Genomic DNA, 15,850 nt, shown 5'->3' with positions numbered 1-15,850 from the left:
CGCATTACAGCAGAGTTGCAGTGTCTGCAAATTGGTTGAAAAAAGCCCTGATAGCTCTGCTCATGACTGGACTGTGCTTGATGGGACTCCTGCAAGGATTCACTCTGGGTTCCATGAACCATGCTGCAATCTGGGCAAGAGTGTTATACTGACTGGTTTCTGATGTTCCACATAGTAAACGCTTCCATTCATTTGGCTGAGGGTAACACAAGTCTAACACCAGACAGGCCTTGATTTCTCCCCTTTTTTACCCTTCGACAGCTGAGTGTGTGTGTGTGTGTGTGTGTGTGTGTATGTACGCATACATGCCTGCACATTTCTTGGCCTGATATTAGGTCATCTGTTAATTATAATATACATTGAATACTGGACTTCAATTCTCATCTAAACTGATTTTTTTTTTTTTTTGAGAGAGAGAGAGAAGGAGAGAGAGAGAGAAAGGTTGGGGGGAGGGGCAGGGGGAAGGAGAGAATCTTAAACAGGCTCCACACCCAGCATGTAGACCAAAGAGGGGCTTGATCTCACAACACTGAAAGTATGACATGAGCCAAAAATCGAGGCGAACACTTAACTGACTGAGCCAACCAGGTGCCCCTAAATTGACCGTTTAAGGGTAGGAGCTAATATAGCTCTGTGGTTTATTAAGAGTAGAAAAATAACCATAAAAGAACAGGATTCAGAACATTTTAGAGCTGGAGAAGAAAGAGATATTTGCAAGAAAGAGCACTGAAATTGGAGTCTTGGGTTCTATTGATGGCTCTTCTGGCTGTGAGACCTAGGTCAAGCCATTAACAGTCTAGGGAGGTGGGACTCCTGGGTGGGTCAGTTGGTTAAGCAGCTGCCTTCGGCTCAGGTCATGATCCCAGCGTCTTGGGATCGAGTCCCACATTGGGCTCCTTGCTCAGCAGGGAGCCTGCTTCTCCCTCTGCCTCTGCCTGCCATTCTGTCTGCCTGTGCTCCCTCCCTCTCTCTCTCTGATAAATAAATAAAATAAAAAAAAAAAAACAGTCTAGGGAGGAGTTTCTGTTTTACAAGGTATATAATATATCTATCGTGAACTATATAAGAAAAGAAGATGGATATAGTTCATTCATGTTTTAGAAGTGTCAGACTTCTTTTCACTCATTTACCATCCAACAAGATTTATGTTGTGCAAAATACTGTGCTGGTTTCTGGGGACACACTGGTCCATATGATGGATGTGGCCTGTGACGTCCACAGTCTCTCATCCTCCACAGAATTTTAGGCTGGATGTGATAAATCAATGAGGACCAACCAAACTCTAGTCTGTTCCCACAACTCCATCCTCTTGGGCTTGGTCTCCTGAATTCTCCACATCTAAATGCAGGCACACTTTCCAATCACCTACCTCTTCTTCTACTGACTTATCTCTGCAGACCTGTTTGCATCCAATTTACTGCCTCCACCAAACTATTCTTTTTGGAGCATATAAAAGCAAAAGGACACTTTCCCTCGAGAAGTGTAAAGGTTTTAAGACTTGAAAAAATAGAGGCAAATTTGTAGCCAGATAAAAATCTCCTACCACGGGATACGGATATGGCTCAGAGCCTGTCACTCAAGTATGCTTTATAATAGCTTAATATAATCTAGTTACCTTATGAAAAAAGGCAGTAAGATAATAAAGCAGATGTTCTTTTTCATTACAAAACTGGTGGGCTAAAGTAGTAAGGCTTACACTGGTAGAGGAGAGGGTGGGTTAAAGTAGGAAAAACTCAAGAGAAATTGAGACCTGATGAGTGAATTAAAGAACTCAGGGTTTCAAAGGAACCTTTTGTTTTAGTGAGTAGAACAGCTAGCTTTTATTAGCTGACAAAAGCCTTGTGTAGGTGGGGGAGTTGTGGACAGCTTGATTACAAGTAAAGATGAAGGGGAAGCATTCTGATGCTGAAAACAGGTATAGAGGTGGGTGGAAACTTTACACTTTTATCTTTGAGTGAACTTGAATGTCAAACAAAATTCCTGGATTTACTTAATCTACTTATCAATTCAATAAGAAGATATAATATTTTGCTCTTCAGGGTCCACAACAAAAAAGGATCTGTGCCTTCTGAGTAAATAACGATCAAAACACAAATAATTTCTATTTATAAACTAAAGTTCACACAAATTACTCAATGTTTTATAGACATTTCTGAACAATATTCTTGTACTCTCTTACTTCTATACTAAGAGTGCTATTAGCAATCCCCAGCCTTGCTGAGTCACTCTGTGAAACCTCCTGCAGCCCAGCCATCACTTAGAGGTCCAGTGGGTTGAAAGATGACAGTCCCTTAATTGCAGATCCCTAACATCCTCTAGAGGATAAAGGCTACATCCATCACGTAGACTATGAATCCCCAGAAACTGGTACAGTGATTTGTACATACTGGCCATGGAATAAATATAGTTGCTGAAGATGAATGAGTAAATGAAGGAAAATGAAGTCTGTAATTTCTGAAATGCACATATTCTCTATCCTGTATATTCCAGGGTCATCTCAGGATTTAACTCCTAGCTCTGTCTACTGCAACTCCAGCAGTTTAACATGTTGTCACTTGACTGAAGAATCAACAAATTTATAAGACTGGGATTTGGAAGTGCAAAGGAGTACATAAGGATAATTTGAGAAAACAAGGGATGGCACACAAGTGGCAACATTTTTCAAAGTTGGCTAAAAATTTTTTTTTACATATTGAAAGATCACTTATTATATTTCTCATAGCTGTCAATGCCTTCATCTCCTTTTTCTTGGTAACATTTACATCCACATTGGCATTGGGCCATTTTTTTTTTTTCCAACTTGAGTGTCTGGTAGCTTTGAAGTGTCATGATATCTTGAGGTTTCTTTGGTAATATTTGACCAGGGGATTGGCTTTGGAGATGTCAGAAACTGTGATGATCAGCATATAAGACAGCATACAGGACAGTGCAAAAACATGAGTCAGCAAATTATGACTACCTTTGGAAATAGCTACCTAAATATAGCATTGTGGCTAAAAGCACGGATTCTGGAGCAAGGCTACTTGGGTTCAAACGTTGGCTTTGCCCTTATGAGCTGTTGGAGTTTTGTTATTTCATTTCTCTTAGCCTTAGTTTTCTACTTGAAAAATGGGTTTTGGTAAGGATTAAATGAATAATATGGTTAGAATAGTTCAGAAACATATTAATTTAGCTCCTATCATGATTTTTGGTAAGGAAACCACTCTGAACTAAGAGTTTCCATGCACAAAATGAGAGGTTTTGAGTAGATTATCTCTAAGGCCCTTCTGAATCTATTGTTTTCAAACAAGGACAGTTATTCTATGCATTTTTCTACATATATGTGTGTGGTTAGAGACAAGAAAATGGGTGATTAGTTAGTAAATGCTTTCCTTGACTGATGGAAGAAGGGATTATTGGGAGATTAGGTCAAGCTTCTTTACTAGACTCTAAATTCCTAGAGAGTGAAAAGCATATGGTTCTTCTCCGTGTCCCAAGGCCTAACGTGGTACCAGGAGATGGTGGGTGCTCAATAAACTGGTAATGAATGTGGAATAAATGCCCTTGTGTCTTAGGTTCCCAGATGTGTGGGAATCAGAAAGGGTACTAACTGCTTCCTAAGCCTTTTCTTGTTTTGATACTACTTACACAAAATATTCAAAAAACATCAGTGCTCTCTACTGGAGATATTCATAGTGCAGGAATTCAGTTAATTGGTTTTTCATGGCAGATTTGAGTTCAGAAGTCCTGGGTTTAGAAATAGGATATGGCAGATAGACATATTTTACTGTTTCAAGTACATATTTAGTGTTATGGTATCGAAGATGACATGATTTGCACTAAAATTTCTTTGCCTTCTTTTTCTGACCTTCAGAGCATTTGTATCTATATAGTCATACAAATTTTGTATTCTTTCTCACTCATTGTAAATAAAAAGAGGACAGCATTAATTAAAATATCAATGTTGAGAAAGCAAAAAGACAACCCACAAATGGTAGAAAATATTTATAAATCATCTATTAGATAAGGGACTGGTATCCAGAATGTATAAGAATAGAACTCCATAATAATAAAAGACAAAAACACAATTTTAAAATGGGCAAAATATTTGTTGACATTTCTCAAGAAAAAAGATACGAAAGGACAATAAACATATGAAAAGATATCCTACATCATTAGTCATTAGAAAGATGCACATCAAAACTACAAGGAGATACTACTTAGAACTCAGTAGGATGATTGAAATAAAAAGGACAAGTCTCAGCGAGGATGTGGAGATACTGGAATCCTCACAACACTGCTCATAAAATTGTAAAATGGTGTCTCCACCTTGAAAGGCAGCCTGGCAGCTTCTTAAGATGTTAAACATGGAATAACTCTATGACCCAGAAATTCTACTCCTAGGAATATACTCAAGAGAAATGAAATATCACCACACAAAAGCCTATACATGAATGTTCACAGCAGCATTATTCATACTAACCAAAAGGTAGAAACAGCTAAAATATCCATCAACTGATGAAAAGATTAATAAATTGCGGTACAGCGATATAATGGAACATTTTTTGGTCATAAAATGTAATGAAGTGGAGATAAATGCTACAATGTAGATGAGCCTTGGAAAGATGCTAAGGGAATAAGCCAGTCACGAAGACCACATATCATATGATTCCATTTATATAAAATATCCAGAAGAGGCAAATCCACACACTCACAAATAGTGTGTTAAGGGTTGGGGGAGAAGGGGCAGAGAGTGACTACTAATGGGTACAGTGTTTATATTTGGGGTGACAAAATGTTCTAACATTAGACAGTGATGATGATTATACAACTGTGTGCATAATCCTAAAAGACAATGAATTGTGTACCTTAAAAAGGTGAATTTTTGGTCAATTACATCTCAACATAACTGCTATTAAACAAAATCAATGTCCTCTAAATACACCCAGTTTCAATAACTATAGGACAAAACGTCAGGCTTTGGTGGATTTTTAAAACCTGTACTTTGCCATATAAAGATCTGCTGGAGAGCTAAGCCGGTTTAGTGATTTCTGTTTTGTTTTGTTTTCAACTAGAGAAATCATCTGAAGTTGTGTTTGTATGATGCCAAAATAACTGATTAAGAAGAAAGTGAGGCAATTTGGTTGTTTTAGTTTTTTTGAATTTAAACTTTTTACTTTCTATTAGGCAAATCCTCAGGTATGTTAATTGTTTTTAATAAAAAGTATTAAAGAATGAATTCTGTAGCAAGTACTCCCAAATTGTGCATGTTATATTCGAGTGTTGGCCAGGATTTAAAAATGATATGGAATGTTATATATCTATATCTATATCTATATTTCTCTTTTCATATTTTTCAACTTTGGTTTCCTATCTTTGGTGTTTTGTTGTTACATGCATATATTTATAATTGTTATATCTTCCTGATGGATTGATAGTTTCATCATTATAAAATGTCCCTCCAGCTCTCTTCTTGTTGTTTACATAGTGTATCTTTTTCTATCCTTTTACTTTCAATCTATGTGTAACTACTCCTGTAGACAGTATATAGTCGGATCCCGTTTTATTTTTAAACCTAGTTTAACAAATTCTGCCTTTTGATTGAATTATTTAGCCCATTTACATTTGTTATGAGTACAGTTGGACTTCCACTTGCTGTATTGTTTTCATATGCTTCAAGTCTTTTTTGTTCATCTGTTTCTCCTTTACTACTTACTTTTTCATTGCATGAATATTGCCTAATATTGCATTTTAACTTTAATGATCTTATTGCTACATATTTTTAGTTATTTCCTTAGCAATTGCATTACATACAGATTGCCTTATGCTCTTTAAATCAGTTAAGAGAAGAATGGATAAGAGATACATATTTATATTCTTATAATCCTAACTTGTCCAAAACAGCTCAGAATTATATTAACAATTCCAATGATGATGGAGAGACAACATTCCCATATAGCTCTAATCTCTTTTCTCTGTTATTGTGGTATTATTATGTATTACCTCTATACATGTTATAAACCCAATAATACATTGTTATAATTATTATTACTTGTATGTCTTTTAAAGAAGCTGAGGGAAGAGGAAAGAACAGGTACATAACTTGTAGCTTCTGTTGTATTAACCATCTTATTTATCATTTTAGGTTTTCTGCATTTTTTCCTGTGGATTCAAGTTAACATCTAGAATCAATTCTCGGCCCAATATAGCATTGTCCCCACACACTTCCTTGTGCTGTTATTAGCAAATACATCACATTTCTGTATGTTACAGGGTCAAAAATACCATTACATACACATTGCCTTATGCTTTTTAAATCAGTTAAGAGAAGAATGGATAAGAGATACATATTTATATTCTTATAATTACATAATTACCTTTACCAGTGCTCTTGATTGTGTGTGTGTTTGTGTGTTTGTGTATTTAAATTACTTTCTGGGTTACTTGCTTTAAGTCTGTTGAATTTGCTTAAGTATTTCTTCTAAGGCAGATCTGTTAGCAACAGATTCTTTCAGTTTTTATTTATTTTTTCGCCTTCATTTTTGAATGATAGTTTTACTAGTATAAGATTCTTGGTTCACAGTTTTCTAAGTTTGAAGGCTTTGAGTATGTTATCCCATTGTCTTCAGACATCCAATATATCTGATGAGAAGTTGACTGTTAATAGTAATTGATTTTCCTTGTAAGTGAGGAATCATTTTTCTCTTGCTGCTTTCAAGAGTTTCTTTGGCATTTTTACCATGATGCTTCTATTTATGGATCTCTTTGAGCTTATCATTCTTTTTTATTAATTTTTTTATTAACATATAATGTATTATTTGTCCCAGGGGTACAGGTCTGTGAATCATCAGGCTTACATACTTCATAGCATTCACCATTGCACATTCTCTCCCCAATGTCCATAACCCAACCACCCTCTCCATTACTCCCCCACCAACCCTCTGTTTTGTGAGATTAAGAGTCTCTTATGGTTTGCCTCTCTCCCAATCCCATCTTGTTTCATGTTTTCCTTCCTGGCTCCCCAAACCCCCCATGTTGCCTCTAAAATTCTTCATATCAGGGAGATCATATGATAATTGTCTTTCTCTGATTGACTTATTTTGCTCAGCATAATACCCTCTAGTTCCATTCATGTCATTGCAAAAGGCAAGATTTTGTTTCTTTTGATGGTTGCATAGTAATACATTGTATATATATACACCATTTTCTTTATCCATTCATTTGTTGATGGACATCTAGGTTCTTTCCATAGTTTGGCTATTGTGGACACTGCTGCTATAAACATTCGGGTACATGTGCCCTTCAGATCCCTACATTTGTATCTTTAGGGTAATACTCAGTAGTGCAATTGCTGGGTAGTAAGATAGCTCTATTTTCAAGTTTTTGAGGAACCTCCATGCTGTTTTTCAAAGTGGCTGCACCAGCTTGCATTCCCACCAACAGTGGAGGAGGGTTCCCCTTTCTCCACATCCTCACCGGCATCTGTCATTTCCTGACTTGTTTAATTTAGCCATTCTGACTGGTGTGAGGTGATATCTCATTGTGGTTTTGATTTGTATTTCCCTGATGCCAGTGATGTTGAGCACTTTTTCACGTGTCTGTTGGCCATCTGGATGTCCTCTTTGCATAAATGTCTGTTCATATCTTCTGCCCATTTCTTTTTTTCCTTTTTTAAATATCTTAATTTTTTTCTTATTTTTTTTCTTTTTTCATCTTGTACAAACCCTTGTGTCGAGGGCTGACTTTCAATAGATTGCAGCGAGGGAGCTGCTCTGCTATGTATGAAACCCTGACCCAGAAGCAGGTTGTCTATGAATGGTTTAGCACCAGGTTCCCCATGAATGTGCGTTGTGTGATGGGCGAGGGGGCAGCCCCATTTCCAGCTGCACCCTGTGCCCATTTCTTGATTGGATTATTGGATGTTGGCTGGGTATTGAGTTTCTTAAGTTCTTTATAGATTTTGGATACTAGCCCTTTACCTGATTGATATGTCATTGGCAACTATCTTCTCCCATTCTTTTTTTTTTTTTTAAAGATTTTATTTATTTATTTGACAGAGAGAGATCACAAGTAGGCAGAGAGGCAGCCAGAGAGAGAGAGAGGAGGAAGCAGGCTCCCTGCTGAGCAGACAGCCTGACGCGGGACTCGATCCCAGGACCCCGAGATCATGACCTGAGCCGAAGGCAGCGGCCTAACCCACTGAGCCACCCAGGCGCCCCTATCTTCTCCCATTCTGTCAGTTGCTTTTGGTTCTGTTGACTGTTTCCTTTGCTGTGTAAAATCTTTTGATCTTGATGACTTCCCAGTAGTTCACTTTTGCTCTTGCTTCCCTTGCCTTTGGCGATGTGTGTAGGAAGAAGTTGGTGCGCCTGTGTTCTCCTCTCCGATTTTGATGGATTCCTGTTTCACACTGAGGTCTTTCATCCATTTTTGAGTCTATTTTGTGTGTGTGGTGTAAGGAAATGGTCCAGTTTCATTCTTCTGCATGTGGCTGTCCAATTTTCCCAACACTATTTGTTGAAGAGGCTGTCTTTTTTCCATTGGAGAGTCTTTCCTGCTTTGTCAAAGATTAGTTGACCATAGAGTTGAGGGTCTATTTCTGGGCTCTCTGTTCTGTTCCATTAATCTATGTGTCTATTTTTGTGCCAGTACCATACTGTCTTGATGATGACAGCTTTGTAATAGAGCCTGTGTCTGGAATTGTGATGCCACCAACTTTGGCTTTCTTTTTCAATATTCCTCTGACTATTCGAGGTCTTTTCTGGTTCCATATAGTTTTTAGGATTATTTGTTGCATTTCTTTGAAAAAACTGGATGGTATTTTGATAGGGATTGCATCAAATGTGTAGATTGCTTTAGATAACATAAACATTTTCACAATATTTGTTCTTCCAATCCATGATCATGGAACATTTTTCCATTTCTTTGTGTCTTCCTCAATTTCTTTCATGAGTACTTTATAGTTTTCTGAGTACAGATTCTTTCCCTCTTTGGTCAGGTTTATTCCTAGGTATCTTATGGTTTTGGGTGCAATTGTAAATGGGATCGACTCCTTAATTTCTCTTTCTTCTGTCTTGTTGTTGGTATATAGAAACGCAACTGATTTCTGTGCATTGATTTTATATCCTGACACTTTACTGAATTCCTGTATGAGTTCTAGCAGTTTTGGAGTGGAGTCTTTTGGGTTTTCCATGTAAAGTATCATTTCATCTGCAAAGAGTGATAGTTTGACTTCTTCTTTGCCAATATGGATGCCTTTGATTTCTTTTTGTTGTCTGATTGCCAAGGCTAGGACTTCTAGTACTATGTTGAATAGCAGTGGTGATAATGGACATCTGTACTGTACTCCTGACCTTAGCAGAAAAGCTCTCAGTTTTTCCTCATTGAGAATGATATTCACGGTGGGTTTTTCATAGATGGCTTTGATGATATCGAGGTATGTGCCCTCATTCCATACATTTTGAAGAGTTTTGATCAGGAAAGGAAGCTGTACTTTGTCAAATGCTTTTTCAGCATCTATTGAGAGTATCATATGGTTCTTGTTCTTTCCTTAATTAATGTATTGTATCACATTGATTTGTGGATGTTGAACCAACCTTGCAGCCCTGGTATAAATCCCACTTGGTCATGATGAATAAACCTTTTAATGTACTGTTGGATCCTATTGACTAGTATTTTGTGAAAATTTTGCATCTGTGTTCATCACGGATATTTGTTTGTAATTCTCTTTTTTGATGGGATCCTTGTCTGGTTTTGAGATCAAGGTAATGCTGGCTGCATAAAATGAGTTTGGAAGTTTATCTTCCATTTCTATTTTTTGGAATAGTTTCAGGAGACTAGGTATTGATTCTTCTTTAAATGTTTGGTAGAATTCCCCTGGGAAGCCATGTGGCCCTCAGCTCTTGTTTGTTTGGAGATTTTTGATGACTACTTCAATCTCCTTACTGGTTATGGGTCTGTTCAGGTTTTCTATGTATCCTGGTTCAGTTGTGGTAGTTTATATGTCTCTAGGAATGCATCCATTTCTTCCAGATTTTCAAATTTGCTGGCATATAGTTGCTCAAAATATGTTCTTAAAATTATTTATATTTCTTTGGTGTTGTGATCTCTCCTCTTTCATTCATGATTTTATTTATTTGGATCCTTTCTCTTTTCTTTTTGATAAACCTGGCCAGGGGATTATCAATCATATTAATTCTTTCAAAGAACCAGCTCCTAGTTTCGTTGATTCATTCTGTTGTGGTTTTTTTGTTTCTATTTCATTAATTTCTGCTCTGATCTTTATGATTTCTCTTCTCCTGCTGGGTTAAGCTTTCTTTGTTGTTCTTTCTCCAGTTCCCTTAGGTTTAGGGTTAGGTTGTGAATTTGAGACCTTTCTTGTTTCTTTAGAAAGGCTTGTATTGCTATATATTTTCCTCTCAGGACTGCCTTTGCTGTGTCCCACAGATTTTGAACAGTTGTGTTTTCATTATCATTTGTTTCCATGAATTTTTCAATTCATCCTTAATTTCCTGGTTGACCCACTCATTCTTTAGAAGGATGCTCTTTAGTCTCCAGGTATTAGGTTCTTTCCAGCTTTCCTCTTGTGATTGAGTTCTAGCTTCAGAGCATTGTGGTCTGAAAATATGCAGGGAATGATCCCAATATTTTGATACCAGTTGAGACCTGATTTGTGACCCACGATGTGATCTATTCTGGACAATGTTCCATGTGCACTCGAGAAGAATGTGTATTCTGTAGCTTTGGGATGGAATGTTCTGAATATATCTGTGATGTCCATCTGTCCCAGTGTGTCATTTAAGGCCTTTATTTCCTTGTTGATCTTTTGCTTGGATGATCTGTCCCTTTCAGTGAGGGGTGTGTTAAAGTCCCCTACTAATTATTGTATTATTGTCAATGTGTTTCTTTGATTTTGTTATTAATTGACTTATATAATTGGCTGCTCCCAAGTTAGGGGCATAGATATTTAAGATCTTCTTGTGGACAGACTCTTTGATTATGATATGGTGTCCTTCCTCATCTCTTATTAGTCTTTGGCTTAAAAATCTATTGATCTGATATAAGGATTGCCACCCCAGCTTTCTTTTGATGTCCATTAGTGTGGTAAATTGTTTTCCACCCCCTCACTTTAAATCTGGAGGCGTCCATGGGTCTAAAATGAGTTTCTTGTAGACAGCATATTGATGGGTTTTGTTTCTTTTATCCATTCTGATATCCTGTGTCTTTTGATTGGGGCATTTAGCCCATTTACATTCAGGGTAACTATTGAGACATATGAATTTAGTGCCATTGTATTGCCTGTAAGGTGACTATTACTGTATATTGTCTTTGTTCCTTTCTGTTCTACTACTTTTAGGCTCTCTCTTTGCTTAGAGGACCCCTTTCAGTATTTCCTGTAGAGTTGGTTTGGTGTTTACAAATTCTTTTAGTTTTTGTTTGTCCTGGAAGTTTTTATCTCTCCTTCTAATTTCAATGATAGCCTAGCTGGATATAGCATTTTTGGCTGCATGTTTTTCTTATTTAGTGCTCTGAATATATCATGCCAGTTCTTTCTGGCTTGCCAGGTCTCGGTGGATAAATCTGCTGCCAATCTAATATTTTTACCATTGTATGTTACAGACTTCTTGTCCCAAGCTGCTTTCAGGATTTTCTCTTTGTCATTAAGACTTGTAAATTTTACTAATAGATGATGGGGTATGGACCTATTCTTATTGATTTTGAGGGGGGTTCTCTGCACCTCTTGGTTTTTGATGCTTGTTCCCTTTGTCATATTAGGGAAATTCTCTACAATAATTCTCTCCAATATATCTTCTGCTCCCTTTCTCTTTCTTCTTCTTCTGGAATACCAATTATTCTAATGTTGTTTCATCTTATGGTATCACTTATCTCTCAAATTCTCCCCTCATGATCCAGTAGTTTTTTGTCTCTCTTTTGCTCAACTTCTTTATTCTCTGTCATTTGGTCTTCTATATCACTAATTCTCTCTTCTGCCTCATTTATCCAAGCAGTAAGAGCCTCCATTTTAATTATACCTCATTAATAGTTTTTTTTATTCCAACTTGGCTAGATTTTGGTTCTTTTATTTCTCTAGAAAGGGCTTTTATTTCTCCAGACAGGGTTTCTCTAATATCCTCCATGCCTTTTTCAAGCCCAGCTAGCACCTTGAGAATTGTCATTCTGAAGTCTAGATCTGACATATTACCAATGTCCATATTGACTAATTCCCTATCTGTTAGTACTGACTCTTGTTCTTTTTTGTGTGTAGTGAGTTTTTCACCTTGTCATTTTATCCAGATAAGAATATATGAATGAGAGAATAAAATACTAAAAGGGTGGCAAAGACCCAAGGAAAATGTGCTTTAACCAAATCAGAAGGGACCCCAAATCATGGAGGGAAGAATGGGTTTAAAAAGAAGTTCAGAAAAAAAAATAAAAAAAAAAATAAGAAAGAAAAAATATATATTATATTGGTGAATAGAACAGTGTCAGTCATTTAATTTTGGGAGTATTTTGGTATCTTATAAGAAACTACCTCCCCCAAATTTTCAAGAATGAAGGAGACACACACACACACACACACACAAAATAAGGGTTACCACGATGAAGGGATGGAATATGAATATAAGGATGAAATTTAAAAAAAATTTCTAAAAATAGAGTTGATAAGATAAGTTGGTTGGAAGAATAAAGAAAAAGAAATTGGAGAGAATTTGCTCAAGCTGGAGACTAGAACAAAGACCTGTGCTAGATTTATGGTATATTTTGATCTATTAGAAGAAGTTGTATCCCAAATTATTTTAGAAGAAAAAACCCTATGTGAATACAAAAAATCAAGTTAGATACAATGAAGGATAAAATATGACTATAATAATGAAGTTTCAAAAAAGATTTTTTTTCATGAAAAGTATTGTTAAGATAAACTAGTTAAAAAATGTTAAAAGCGGGGGGCGCCTGGGTGGCTCAGTTGTTTGAAGCCTCTGCCTTCAGCTCAGGTCATGATCTCAGGGTCCTGGGATCAAGCCCCGCATAGGGCTCTCTGCTCCGCGGAAAGTCTGTTTCCTCCTCTCTCTCTGCCTGCCTCCCTGCATACTTGTGATCTCTGTCTGTCAAATAAATAGATAAAAATTTAAAAAAATTTAAAAAAATGTTAAAAGCAGAAAGAGTAAAAGTTTAAAAAACTTAGCTTAAGAAAAAAATAAAATTAAAAAAATTAATTAACTTTGCAAGACTAAAGAATCATGGGGAGAAAGCCATGAATTCCATGCTTTGCTTTCTCCTCCTCTGGAATTCCGCTGTTCTCCTTGGTCAGTGAACTTGGTCTTGGCTGGATTTCTTGCTGATCTTCTGGGGGAGGGGCATGTTGTAGTGATTCTCAAGTGTCTTTGCCCCAGGTAGAATTGCACAGCCCTTACCAGGGGCCATGCTACATATTCTGCTTGGGTTCACTTTCGGGAGTTTTTGTTCCCTGAATGCTTTCTGTAGAGTTCTGGAGGATGGAATGAAAATGGTGGCCTCCCCATCTCCGGCCCAGAGAAGCCGAGAGCTGGAGGTCCCACTCCTCAGTGAGCCCTCGGAGAAAAGTGCTCAATCACTCCCGTCTCCCTGGCCTCTGGCTGTGCTCTGAGCTCACCCAGCCTGTGACCAAGCATCTCTGTCTCTGGCACACAGCCCTGCCTGGAGTCTGCAAATCCAGTAGATCCCTGTATTCTTCCGGGGGGGGTCTCCCCGGATCTTGTGGGGTCCCTGCTCACAAAGTAGTGGTCTGACTCTCCCATGGGTCATGGTTTAAGGTAACCCTGAGTTGAGAGCTCACTCCTTGGCTCCGTCTCTGTAGCCGGCTTCCCCGCTCTAATACCTGTGAGTTCTGTGACACTCAGACACCCCCAGTCCTTCTGTGACTCCGCGGGACCTGAGACCATGCTGTCCCCATGTGGGCTTCTCCCTGGCTTAGCCTCTGGAGCAATGTATCTCCACGGAGCAGCTTTTTAAAAGTTCTGATTTTGTGCTCCGTTGCTCCAATGCTTGCCAGGAGCCAGCCCCTCCCCCCGTGGTCTATCTTCCCATCACTTTGGATTTACTTCTCCACAGGTCCTACCTTTCAGAAAGTGGTCAATTTTCTGTTTCTAGAATTGCTGCTCTTCTTCTCTTCGATCTCCTTTTGAGTTTGTAGGTGTTCAGAATGGTTTGATAAACTATCTAGCTGATCTCCTACTACCTGATATCATCTCAGTCTGCTACTTCTCCACCATCTTTACTCCTCCCTCAATGTTTTCTTTTTTTTTAATCCATTCTGATATCCTGTGTCTTTTGATTGGGACATTTAGACCATTGACTTCAGGGTATGAAGGTATGAAGTTAGTGCCATTGTATTGCCTGTATAAGGTGACTATTACTGTATATTGTCTCTTTCTGGTTCCTTTCTGGTCTACTACTTTCAGGCTTTCTCTTTGTTTAGAGGACCCCTTTCAACATTTTCTGTCAGTCTGGCTTGGTGTTTGAAAATTCTTTTAATTCTTGTTTTTCCTGGAAGATTTTTATCTCTCCCTCTATTTTCAATGATAGCCTAGCTGGATATAGTATTCTTGGCTGCCTATTTTTCTCGTTTAATGCTCAAAATATATCATGCCAGTTCTTTCTGGCCTGCTAGGTCTCTGTGGATAAATCTGCTGCCAGTCTAATATTTCTACCATTATATATTACAGAGTTCTTGACCCGAGCTGCTTTTGGGATTTTCTCTTCGTCACTTAAGTTTTACTACTAGATGATAGGGTGTGTACCTATTCTTATTGATTTTGAGGGGGGTTCTCATGACTTCTGGATTTTGATGCTTGTCTCCTTGCCGTATTAGGGAAATTCTCTGCTATAATTTTCTTCTTCTGAGATCCCAATTATTCTAATATTGATTTGTCTTATGTTATCACTTATCTCTCAAATTCTCCCCTCATGGTCCAGGAATTGTTTGTCTCTCTTTTGCCCAGCTTCTTTATTCTCTGTCATTTGGTCTTCTATATCACTAATTCTCTCTTCTGCCTCATTTATCCAAGCAGTAAGAGCCTCCATTTTTGATTGCACCTCATTAATAGCTTTTTAAATTTCAACTTGGCTAGATTGTAGTTCTTTTATTTCTCTAGAAAGGGCTTTTATTTCTCCAGACAGGGTTTCTCTAATATCCTCCATGCCTTTTTCAACCCAAGCTAGCACCTTGAGAACCATCATTCTGAAGTCTAGACCTGACATATTACCAATGTCCGTATTGATTAATTCCCTAGTTGTCAGTACTGCCTCTTGTTCTTTTTTTTGTGTGGTGAGTTTTTATGCCTCGTCATTTTAATCCAGATAAGAATATATGAATGAGAGAATAAAATACTAAAAGGGTGGCAAAACCCCAGAAAAAATGTATGCTAACCAAATCAGAAGAGACCCCAAACTGGGAGAAAAAAGGGGGTAAAAAGAAATTTAAAAATTTTATATATATATATATATATATATATACACATATATATATTGATGAATATATTGATGAATCGAACAGAGCCACCCACTTGATTTTGGGTGTATTTTGGTCTCTTAGAAGAAACTACCCCCCAAATTTTAAAGCAAGAAAAACATATATATATACAAAAATAAGGGTAAATATGAGGAAGGAATGGAATATGAGTGTAAAGATTAAAAAAAAGTTCTAAAAAAGGAATTGATAAGTTGATTGGAAAAAGAAAGTAGAAAAAAAAAACAGAAAAAAAAGGGAAAGAATGTGCTCTCCAGCCTGAGAGAAAAGCCATGTGACAGATTTAGGGTATATTTTGATCTATTAGAAGAAATTGTGTCCCAAAATTTTTTAGAAAAAAAAAAAAAAAGAACCCTATAGGTATAA

This window comes from Neovison vison, chromosome 2 (genome assembly GCF_020171115.1).
Source record: "Neovison vison isolate M4711 chromosome 2, ASM_NN_V1, whole genome shotgun sequence".
NCBI classification, from domain to species: domain Eukaryota; kingdom Metazoa; phylum Chordata; class Mammalia; order Carnivora; family Mustelidae; genus Neogale; species Neogale vison.
Note: the sequence above shows the minus strand (reverse complement) of the source record.